Source organism: Odocoileus virginianus, chromosome 12, assembly GCF_023699985.2.
Source record: "Odocoileus virginianus isolate 20LAN1187 ecotype Illinois chromosome 12, Ovbor_1.2, whole genome shotgun sequence".
Lineage (NCBI taxonomy): Eukaryota > Metazoa > Chordata > Mammalia > Artiodactyla > Cervidae > Odocoileus > Odocoileus virginianus.
Genome location: NC_069685.1, coordinates 50,265,592 through 50,276,339, shown reverse-complemented (window position 1 = coordinate 50,276,339; position 10,748 = coordinate 50,265,592). Strand labels below are relative to the sequence as shown.

At 42.7% G+C, this 10,748-nt stretch overlaps 1 long non-coding RNA gene across 1 annotated transcript; it reads left to right on the top strand.

Annotated features, from left to right (window-relative positions):
• The first annotated feature begins 3,131 nt into the window (after positions 1-3,131).
• Positions 3,132-9,406, top strand: LOC139037711 (uncharacterized). The gene is made up of 2 exons (XR_011490549.1): positions 3,132-3,467; positions 9,127-9,406. It is a non-coding gene; the product is annotated as an uncharacterized lncRNA (long non-coding RNA).
• Positions 9,407-10,748: the final 1,342 nt, after the last annotated feature.

The window sequence follows — 10,748 nt, the reverse complement described above, 5'->3', positions numbered from 1 at the left end:
CAGGCATGATCTGACGCTGATGGATGTCTCCTCTTGCGTCTTTAGAGAAGCAGGAGTCACCTGGTTGGATCCCTTTGACAGCTGACAGAGATAAGAGGAGGGCTAGACTCCAGGCTGGGAACAAGGCAGCAAAACTCTGGAGGAGTCAGCCTGGAAATTGTTATTTCCTTTCTGCAGGACTTGAGGACTTTCCTGGGCAACTGCCAGATCACACAATTCTCCCTCCTTGCCATGCCCAGAGCATAAAAAATAATAAAATACAAAGAAAGATATACATCAGAGAATTAATATTGGCTGCATATACCAGAAACTCAGCCCATATTCAGTTTTCTCTCACGTTAAAGCAAGTTCATGGGTGGGCAGCTCAGGGCTTGTGTTGCCACAGAATCATCAAAGACCAAGTTTTTCTAACTTTGCCCTCTGCTTTCTTTTGAATTGGCTTATGATCTCAAGGCTGCTGGGAAACTTACTCTGTTGACTCGAGGGAGGAGCAAAGCAAGGGCGTGAATGCGTGATTCTATTAAGGGAGGGATGAGGGAACTCCAGTGCCCCCGAAGGGCCAAGTGTTAACACTTCTTTTTAAGAGTCCTCACTTCCTATCTTAGTGTCCTGCAACTTGCAGCTGTGCAGTAAATATTGCCAAGAGAATTATGTCTTCCTGGCTGCTCCAACACAGCAGCAACCCCCTGCTGGTATGGAAAATTGAACATGAAGCATTTATTGCAATTTCACTTCAAGTCAGGCACACTGCTTAGAGAAACATCTTGCATGCACCCTTTTTTCCAGTTGCAAAGTATCTTATTATTTAATAATAATTTTAAACATCAAGCATCTGAGGCCCTGAGATGTTAAGTGACTGGCCCAAGGTCACACAGTAAGTGGTGGATCGGGGACTTGAACACTCATATGCCTGACTCCAGAGGATCTTTTCTTAGCTATTAGGTAAACTTGTTTCCTTGGTTTTCAGAAAAGGTCAGTGCTATAACCCTCATTGCAATGTCATCAGAGTGAATGTTTATGGGAGGCTGATTTTGTGCCCAACTTTGTTCTAAGCATTTTATGTGAATCAACTCATGTAATCCTCAAGCACAATCCTATGAAGTAAGTACTATGATTATCCCAGTTTACAGATGTGGAAGCTGAGTCACAGAGAAGTTAAATGAGTAGTCCCTGAGTGGCAGAGCTAGGATTCAAACCCAGGCAGTCTGACTCGAAAACCCGTACCAGATACTATCTGAGTCTCCTTAATATCCTTTCTGTGCAAGCCAATCTGTTGATTCATACTTCCCACCCTGCACCTGAACAGCCCTGAGAGTGATCATTACCTTAAAATTTGCAATCTGGGCAAGTCATTAATTTCCCTCTGGTCCTGGACCTGCAGACTGCCAGGACCTGGACCTGACTCCATCCACCAGGGCTGGCTGGGCAAGTATGCGGGCAAATCAGAGGTACCAGGAAGTTAACATTCCCTGGGGAGAATCCCTCAACCAATGACTGACAGGGGTTGGAGGATAGATACCCCAGCTCCTGCCCCTCAGGTGGGATCATGCTGAGGTGTGTTCTACAGAGTCCCAAGTGCTCCTCCAGAGCCTTGGCTGCTCACAGTGGGACTCTGTACCCTATTATTCCGTGTACCAGACCACCTCACTTGCCTCCTGAGAAATCTGTATGCAGGTCAAGAAGCAACCCTTAAAACTGGACATGGAACAACTGACTGGTTCCAAATTGGGAAAGGAGTACATCAAGTCTGGTGTACTGTCACCCTGCTTATTTAACTGATATGCAGAGTACATCATGCAAAATGCTGGGCTGAATGAAGCACAAGCTGGAATCAAGACTGCTGCAACAAATATCAATAACCTCAGATACCGTGATGACACCACCCTTATGGCAGAAAGAGAAGAGGAACTGAAGAGCCTCTTGATGAAAGTGAAAGAGAAGAGTGAAAAGGCTGGCTTAAAACTCAACATCCAAAAAACAAAGATCATGGCATCCAGTCGTCCCATCACTTCATAGCAAATAGATGGAGAAACAGTGGAAACAGTGACAGACTTTATTTTCTTGGGCTCAAAAATCACTGCAGATTGTAACTGCAGCCATGAAATCAAAAGACGCTTGCTCCTTCGAAGAAAAGCCATGACAAACCAAGATAGCGTATTAAAAAGCAGAGACATTACTCTGCCAACAAAGGTCCGTCTAGTCACAGCTGTGGTTTTTCCAGTAGTCATGTATGGATGTGAGAGTTGGACCATAAAGAAGGCTGAGTGCCGAATAACTGATGCTTCTGAACTGTGGTGTTGGAGAAGACTCTCGAGAGTCCCTTGGAAGCAAGGAGATCAAACCAGTCCATCCTAAAGGAAATCAGCCCTGAATATTCACTGGAAGGACTGATGCTGAAGCTGAAACTTCAATACTTTGGCCACTTGATGCGAAGAACTGATTCATTGGAAAAGACCCCAATGCTGGGAAAGATTGAAGGCAGGAGAAGGCGGCGACAGAGGATGAGATGGCTGGATAACATCACTGACTCGATGGACATGAGTTTGAGTAGGCTCTGGGAGTTGGTGATGGACAGGGATGCCTGGCATGCTGCAGTCCATGAGTCAGACACAACTGAGTAACTGAACTGAACTTCCTTGCTCTCTTCCTGATATTTCCTGGAACCACCTCTCAAACAATTTTCAATAGAATCTTTGCCTCTGAATCTCTTTTGTGGGGAACTCAAACTAAGTAGAATCTAAAGTCCCAACCACTACATAGACTGCCTACACATATCAACGTTATTTTTAAGTGAAAACGAAACTAGCAACTGAGAAAATACCTGAAGGGTACCTAGGCAGGGAACTGGCTAAACCAATCTTTGTTCATAAGTGTGTATGTTGTCATATGTGCATGCATGTATGGAGTCAGATGGACTCTTTGCCTTAAAAATGTCATCCAGTCCAGCCAAGAGCAGGCAGACTTTGAAGAGTGCATCAATTTCTCTTTCCAAACAGCCTAACAAGGAGGGGCATCTAGATAAGATAAGCAGAAACGAATTTCCGTTTGTTGTGACTTTTCAGAGTTCTAGCCAGGGGGCTGAGAACTGTGGGTTTTCTGTTCTTGTGGAGTTTTGATGGGGGAGGGTTTGTTTCAGAGGCTCGAGTCTGGGAAGAGGAGGTTGGAGAAAAGAAGCTGATGCAACTTAGATTGAGGCTGCTGTGGGGTTCTTGTCAACCTACACTTTACATATATTTTTGCCAGATTATATGTATATATTTTTTTCTTTTAATTTTTTTTTAAGCCAGATTATATTTATTGGTACTTTGTCAAAGTCTGACTCAGGTTACAAGCCCAGTTGTAGGCCTAGGGTCAGGCCATGGTCAGATCTGGGATCTGAAACATCAGTGGAACTGGTCCTTCTACCTCCAAGAAAAGACTGTGCCTTAGACTTTGCTCTCTCCTTTTAATTTCTCCCAACATGAAAGGTAAGTGCTGTTATTGTCGCATTTCACAGATGCGGAAGATGGGGCCCCAAGGAGTGAAATGGTTTCTTCAAGGTCACCCAGCATTAGACACTTGGCAGAGCTGGGATTTGAGCCAAAGTCTGTTTTCCTCCAAAACCCTCAGACCTTCCCAGAAGGGATCTGTCATCATGTGGGGTTAGCCCCATGAATGACATGTTCAGATTGCTATTCTGCTGCTTCCTGGCTGTGCGACCCTGGGCAAATGACTTCAACTCTCTGAACTTCAGTTCCTTCCTCTGTGAAATGGAGGTAAGAACAGTGCTTACCTTGTACAGCTATTGTGAGGGGGGAGATGCAGTCACAGATGGGAAGTGTTCAGTCTGGCCCATGAGCACTTTATATAGTTGAACTATTATTACTGTTCTCTATGAAATTTTAAAAATAGAGTGTCTCATAGAAATCAGACTTGTGGCTGCCAAGGGAGAGTGGGGAGGGAGAGGAATGGACTGGGAATCTGGGGTTAATAGATTCAAACTATTACATTTGGAATGGATAAACAACAAGGTCCTAGTGTGGCACAGAGAACTATGTAAAATCTCCCAGGATAAACCATAATGGATAAGAATATTTTAAAAAGAATGTATATATGTGTATAACTGAGTCACTTTTCTGTACATCAGAGATTAGCACAACATTGTAAATCAACTACACTCTAAAAAAATAATTTAAAAAATCAAACTCAAAAATAAAGTGTCTCCTTGAGCAACTGTTTAGAAGGATACTAGCCATTAGAAATAAAATATGAGCCAATATGGAACTTAAAATTTTTCCATTAGTCATATTAAAAAATTAAAAAAGAACAAGTGAAATTAATTTTAATTGTATATTTGATATAACTCAATATATCTAAAATATTGTCATTTCAACACGTAATCAAATAAAGAAAGTATTCTTGAAATATTATATGCTCTTTTTAGAGCATTAAGGATACAAACCCCTTCAGTTCACAGTCTTACTGTGGCAAAGGGGTTTGTGTAACTCAGTGAAGCTATGAGCCATGCCGTGCAAGACTACCCAAGATGTACAGGTCACAGTGGAGAGTTCTGACAAAATGTGGCCCACTGGAGGAGGGAATGGTAAATCACTCCAGTATTCCTGCTACAAGAACCTCACGAAAAGTTTTGAAAAGGCAAAAATATATGACACCAGAAGATGAGCCTCCCAGGTGGGAAGTTGTCCAATATGGTACTGGGGAAGAGTGGAGGGCAATTACTAACATCTCCAGAAAGAATGAAGCAGCTGGGCTAAAGCAGAAATGATGTTCAGTTGTGAATGTGTCTGGTGGTGAAAGTAAAGTCTGATGCTGTAAAGAACAATATTGCATAGGAGCCTGGAATGTTAGGGCCATGAATCAAGGTAAACTGGATGTGGTCAAGCGGGAGATGGCAAGAGTGAACATCAACATCTTAGCTAAGTAAGTAAGTAAAAGTTGCTCAATCATGTCCAACTCTTTGCGACCCCATGGACTATACAGTCCATGGAATTCTCCAGGCCAGAGTACTGGAGTGGGTAGCTGTTCCCTTCTCCAGGGGATCTTTCCAACCCAGGGATCGAACGCAGGTCTCCCACATTGCAGGCGGATTCTTTACCAGCCGAGTCACAAGGAAAGCCCAAGAATACTGGAGTGGGTAGCCTATCCCTTCTCCAGCAGATCTTCCTGACCCAGGAATAGAACCAGGGTCTCCTACATTGCCCGCGAATTCTTTACCAACTGAGGTATCAGGGAAGCCCTGGTCAAGCAGCAGATGGCAAGACTGAACATTAACATCTTAGGAATCAGTAAACTAAAATGAATGGGATGGGTGAATTTAATTTAATTCAGATGACCACTGTATCTACTACTGTGGGCGAGAATCCTTTAGAAGAAATGGAGCCGTCATAGTCAACAAGAGTCTGAAACGCAGTACTTGGGTGCAACTGCAAAAGCGACAGAATGATCTCAGTTTGTTTCTAAGGCAAGCCATTCAACATTACACTAATCCAAGTCTGTATCTCAGCCAATTATGTTGAAGAAGCTGAAGTTGACCAGTTCTATGAAGACCTACAACACATTTTAGAAGTAACACCAAAAAAGATGTCCTTTTCATCATAGAGGGTTGGAATGCAAAAGTTATGACCCAGAATAACAGGCAAGTTTAGCCTTGGAGTACAAAATGAAGCAGGGCAAAGCCTAACAGAGTTTTGCCAAGAGAACACGCTGGTCATAGCAATACCCTTTCCCAATAATCCAAGAGACAACTCTACATGTGGACATCACCAGATGGTCAGTACTGAAATCAGATTAATTATGTTCTTTGCAGCTGAAGATGGAGAAGCTCTATATACTCAGCAAAAACAAGACCTGGATCTGACTATGGCTCAGATTATGAGCTCCTTTTTGCAAAATGCAGGCTTAAATTGAAGAAAGTAGAGAAAACCACTAGGCCATTCTGGTATGACCTAAATCAAATCCCTTTTGATTATACAGTGGAGGTGACCAGCAGATTCATGGGATTAATCTGGTAGACAGAGTGTCTGAAGAACTAAGGATAGAGGTTCATAACATTGTACAGGAGGTGGTAACCAAAACCATCCCAAAGAAAAAGAAATGCAAGAAGGCAAAGTGGTTGTCTGAGGAGGTTTTACAAATAGCTGAGGAAAGAAAAGAAGTGAAAAAGCAAAGGCGAATGGGAAAGGTATACTCAACTGAATGCAGAGTTCCAGAGACTAGCAAGGAGAGATAAGAAGTCCTTCTTAAATGAACAAATGCAAAGAAATAGAGGAAAACAACAGAATGGGCAAGACTAGAGATCTCTTCAAGAAAATTGGAGAGATCAAGGGAATATTTCAAGCAAGGATGTGCACGATAAAGGACAGAAATGTTAAGGATCTAACAGAAGCAGAAGAGATTAAGAAGAGGTGGCAAGAATACACAGAACTATACAAAAAAGGTCTTACTGACCTGGATAACCACGATGGTATGGTCACTTGCCTAGTGCCAGACATCCTGGAGTGTGAAGTCAAGCAGGCCTTAGGAAGCATTACTGTAGTGTAGGTGATGGAATTCCAGCTGAGCTATTTAAAATCCTAAAAGATGATGCTGTTAAAGTGCTGCATTCAATATGTCAACAAATTTGGAAAACTGAGCAATGACCACAGGACTGGAAAACATCAGTTTCATTCCAATCCCAAAGAATGTTCAAACTACTATACAGTTACACTCATTTCATATGCTAGCAAGGTTGTGCTCAAAATCCTTCAAGCTAGGTTTCAGCAGCATGTGAACTGAGAATTTCCAGATGTTCAAGCTGAATTTAGAATAGGCCCAGGGACCAGAGATTAAATTGGCAACATTTGCTGGATCATGGAGAAAGCAAAAGAATTCCAGAAAAATATCTACTTCTTCTTCATTGACTACTCTAAAACCTTTGACTATGTGAATCACAACAAACAGTGGAAAATTCTTAAAGAGATAGGAGTGCCAGACCAGCTTACCTGTCTCCTGAGAAACGTGTATGCAAGTCAAGAAGCAACAGTTAGAATGGGACATGAAACAAGGGACTGATTCAAAATTGGGAAAGGATTACATCAAGGCTGTATATTGTCACCATGCTTATTTAACTTCTATGCAGAGAACATCATGAGAAATGCCAGGCTGATGAATCACAAGTTGAAATCAAGATTCCCGGGAAAAATATTAACAACCTCAGATATGCAGAAGACACCACTCTAACAGTCTAACAGGAGAAAGTGAAGAGGAACAAAGCAGTGATAGATTTTATTTTCTTGGGATCTAAAATCACAGCAGACAGTGACTACAGCCATGAAATTAGGGGTGGTTGCTTCTTGGAAGGAAAGCTGTGGCAAACGTAGATAGACAGTGTATTGAAAAGCAGAGATGTCACTTTGCCAACAAAGGTTCTTATAGTCAAAGCTATAGTTTTTTCAGTAGTCATGTAGTGATCTTAGAGTTGGTCCATAAAGAAGGCTAGGTATCGAAGCATTGATGTTTTTGTATTGCGGTGCTGGAAAAGACTCTTGAGAGTCCCTTGGACTGAAAGGAGATCAAACCAGTCAATCCTAAAGGAAATCAATCCTGAATATTCATTGGAAGGATTGATGCTGAAACTGAAGCTCCAATACTTTGGCCACCTGAAGGGAAGAGCTGACTCATTGGAAAAGCCCCTGATGCTGGGAAAGATTGAGGGAAGGAGGAGAAGTGGACAGCAGAGAATGAGATGGTTAGGTAGCATCACCAACTCACTGAACATGAATTTGAGCAAACTCCAGGAGATAGTGGAAAACAGAGGAGCCTGGCATGTTGTACTTCACGGGGTCACAACAACAAGGCTACAACCAGTGTGTGTTTTACATTGACAGCACATCTCAGTTTGGACCAGCAATAGCCAGGTCTCAGAACCACAGGTCAGGAATGACTGTTATGGGAATGACGTAAATGATAAGCCATCCTTCTCTGGTTTTGTCTCTGTGTAAGCCAAAGAAAGGTTATTATGCAACCAGTTCTCTGGGACCTTGGCTGAAACTATCTGACAGAAACTTTCAGCGTATTTGTATATAACAGATCTTCAGAAAACACAAGGTGAGACTATCTCCAGCCCCAACTCAACCTCCTTCACCCTCAGGTTTGTTTCCTCAATTACTGTATTAGAGGCCCAGTGGGAAAGGTCTGAAAGGTAGCAGTAAAATGTGTATGTAAATCTGTAGGAAAAAGTCCAGAAGTCTTTTCACCAAATTGTCAACAATGGAAATTAGGGATAACATCAAAGCAAACTTTGGTTTTTATCTATAATACTAATTTTTTCTACCTGAGAATGTGTTCATGTGTTACTTACGTAAGTAAAAGCCAAAAGAAGGAGAGACAGAGAGAGAGAAGCAAAGAAAAGAAAGCATGATCTGAAGTACATCTTCAACAGTTTGAGCAGAAAACAGGGTGAATATGGGGGATTGAAGGTGGGTGAGTAGATGGAGTGTATCCTCACCATCTACTAGTTGTGTCACCTTCGGTAAGTTCCTAATGCTCTTTGGGCCTCAGTTTCTTTATCTTTAAAACGGGGATAAGGGGTTTCCCTGGCAGTCTGGTGGTTAAGATTTGCCCTTCCAATGCAGCGGGTGCGGGTTCGATGCTTGGTCAGGGAGCTAAGATCCCATATGCCTCGCAGTCAAGAAACCAGAACCTAAACAACAGAAGCAATATTGTAACAAATTCAATAAAGATTTTATAAATGGTCCACATAAAAATATTTTAAAAATAAATAAAGATGAGGATAATGGAACCCTGGTTGTTCTGAGGATTAAATGAGTGAATGTGTGAAAGGTATTGTGTGGCACATAGAAAGCGCCCAGAAAATGTTTTTGAGATTTCTAATTGGGGGGAGGTAGCAGGAAACTCTTCATGAAAATATGCTTGTGTGAAAGCTGGGGGATCTGGATGCTAAGTTTGGGTCTACCATCAACTAATTTGTGTGAACCTGGGCCTCAGTTTTATACTAATACTATTACTAACAACAGCAATGTACATTTTTTGAGTACTTCCTATCACTCAGGAACTTTACATGATAGATTTCATCAGACTTCAGAACATCTCTCTGAGGTAGATACTACAAGTATTTCCCTTCTCCAGGTGAGAAAACAGAAGGCTTAAGAGCTGTAGCAGCTTGCCCAAGGCCACACAGCTTCTGCGTTCCAGTGGAGCGATGTGCAAGCAGACCTGAGCTGATGCCCACTGCACCTCCTGCCTCGGGAAAGTCTTCTCCTGCTTTGCTGGACTGTGACGCTGGGAGTTGAGTTGCTTTGTGGGAGCTAACAGTTTTGGGTGAGAGAAGTGGTTCTGGTGAACTTTGGGGCTACAGAGTTGGCCTACCCACTTTTTCATCTGTAAAATGGAACCAAGAATAACACAATGCCCTGCCTTTGAGGGTTTTCTTTTGAGCTTTCTCCTTAGTTCTTCCTCTAGATCTTCCTACCTCATTTTCTTTTCTCTTTCCAGACACCTCACTCACGAGATCACGATGAGGATCACAGGATGGAGGTGGGAGGTCTCTGAGATGCTTAAACAGCTCCAGGTCTCTAAGCCAGATGGCACAGGAAGAGGAAAAAGAGGGACGTTGTGGGGAAAGAAATATGACTCGGATCACACTAAAGGATATGAGTGGGAACTTTTAGAGAATGGTGACGTGTGCACAAGGTCCCAAAGGGAACACACGGTGCGTACACTTGTGCATCCTCACACAGACTCACTGTCTGAAACGCCCTGGCGGCCCATGTTCCGGGAAAAACAAGGAAGTCATTAAATTATCCAGCTGTTCTGTCTAAATATGGTGCACATCTGGTGGCCTGGAAACCTCTGGGTGACTTTTCAGTTTATATTCACTGTCTTCTTGTCTGCACCCAAGCTCAGGGCTCTAGGGGAAAAGGGGAAGGAGAAAAAGAGAAACGGGTGGATTGGAGGCAAGGGGTTGGCGAGAAGAAAAAGCACAGAGAGAGAGAGGGAGATTGAAGGACAAAGACAAAACAGAGACTTTGAGGGTGGACTGGAGGCAAGGAGTGGGTGAGAGGGAAAAGCAGAGAGAGAGAGAGCGAGAGAGAGAGCGAGATTTGCTTAGAGACCAGACACAAACATACAAAGACAGAAAGAGAGAAAGATGGACAGATAGATGGGCAGTGGGAGGAAGAGAGAAAAAGGAAGAGGAAGCTCAAATAAGGAGATGGAGAGAGATAAAAAGAGAGAGTGATGGGGAAAGAGAAATTCACATAGAGATGGAGACACAAACAAAGGAAGTGGTAGAACGAAAGATAAGATAGACTCAGGTAGAGAAAGCCTGACACAAACACACAGAGTAAGATGGAGAAATTGACAGACTGAAAGCAATAAGTCCACATACAGAGATAGAGAGGAAGAAACATAGACATAGACAAACACATGCATGTGTACACACACAGAGAGAAATAGTCAGAGACAGGTTCCCATAAGAGATGGGTTGCCAGTCCACTGGGAAAGAGGGGGACAGAGGTAAAGAGAGACAGAGAGATTGAGACTGAGAGACAAATACACACAGAGCTGGGAATATAAAGAGACTGGGAACGGGAGAGAAACAGAAAGAAAAAGGCAGAGAAACTGAGATCCATGCAGAGAAAGAAAATAAACCATTCAGACAAAAAGAGCCATCAGGATTTTCTGTTCTGCCAAAAAATGCTGGGAGTCAGAGCGTGTTGTGTTAGGATTTACTGCAAAACATTAATCTT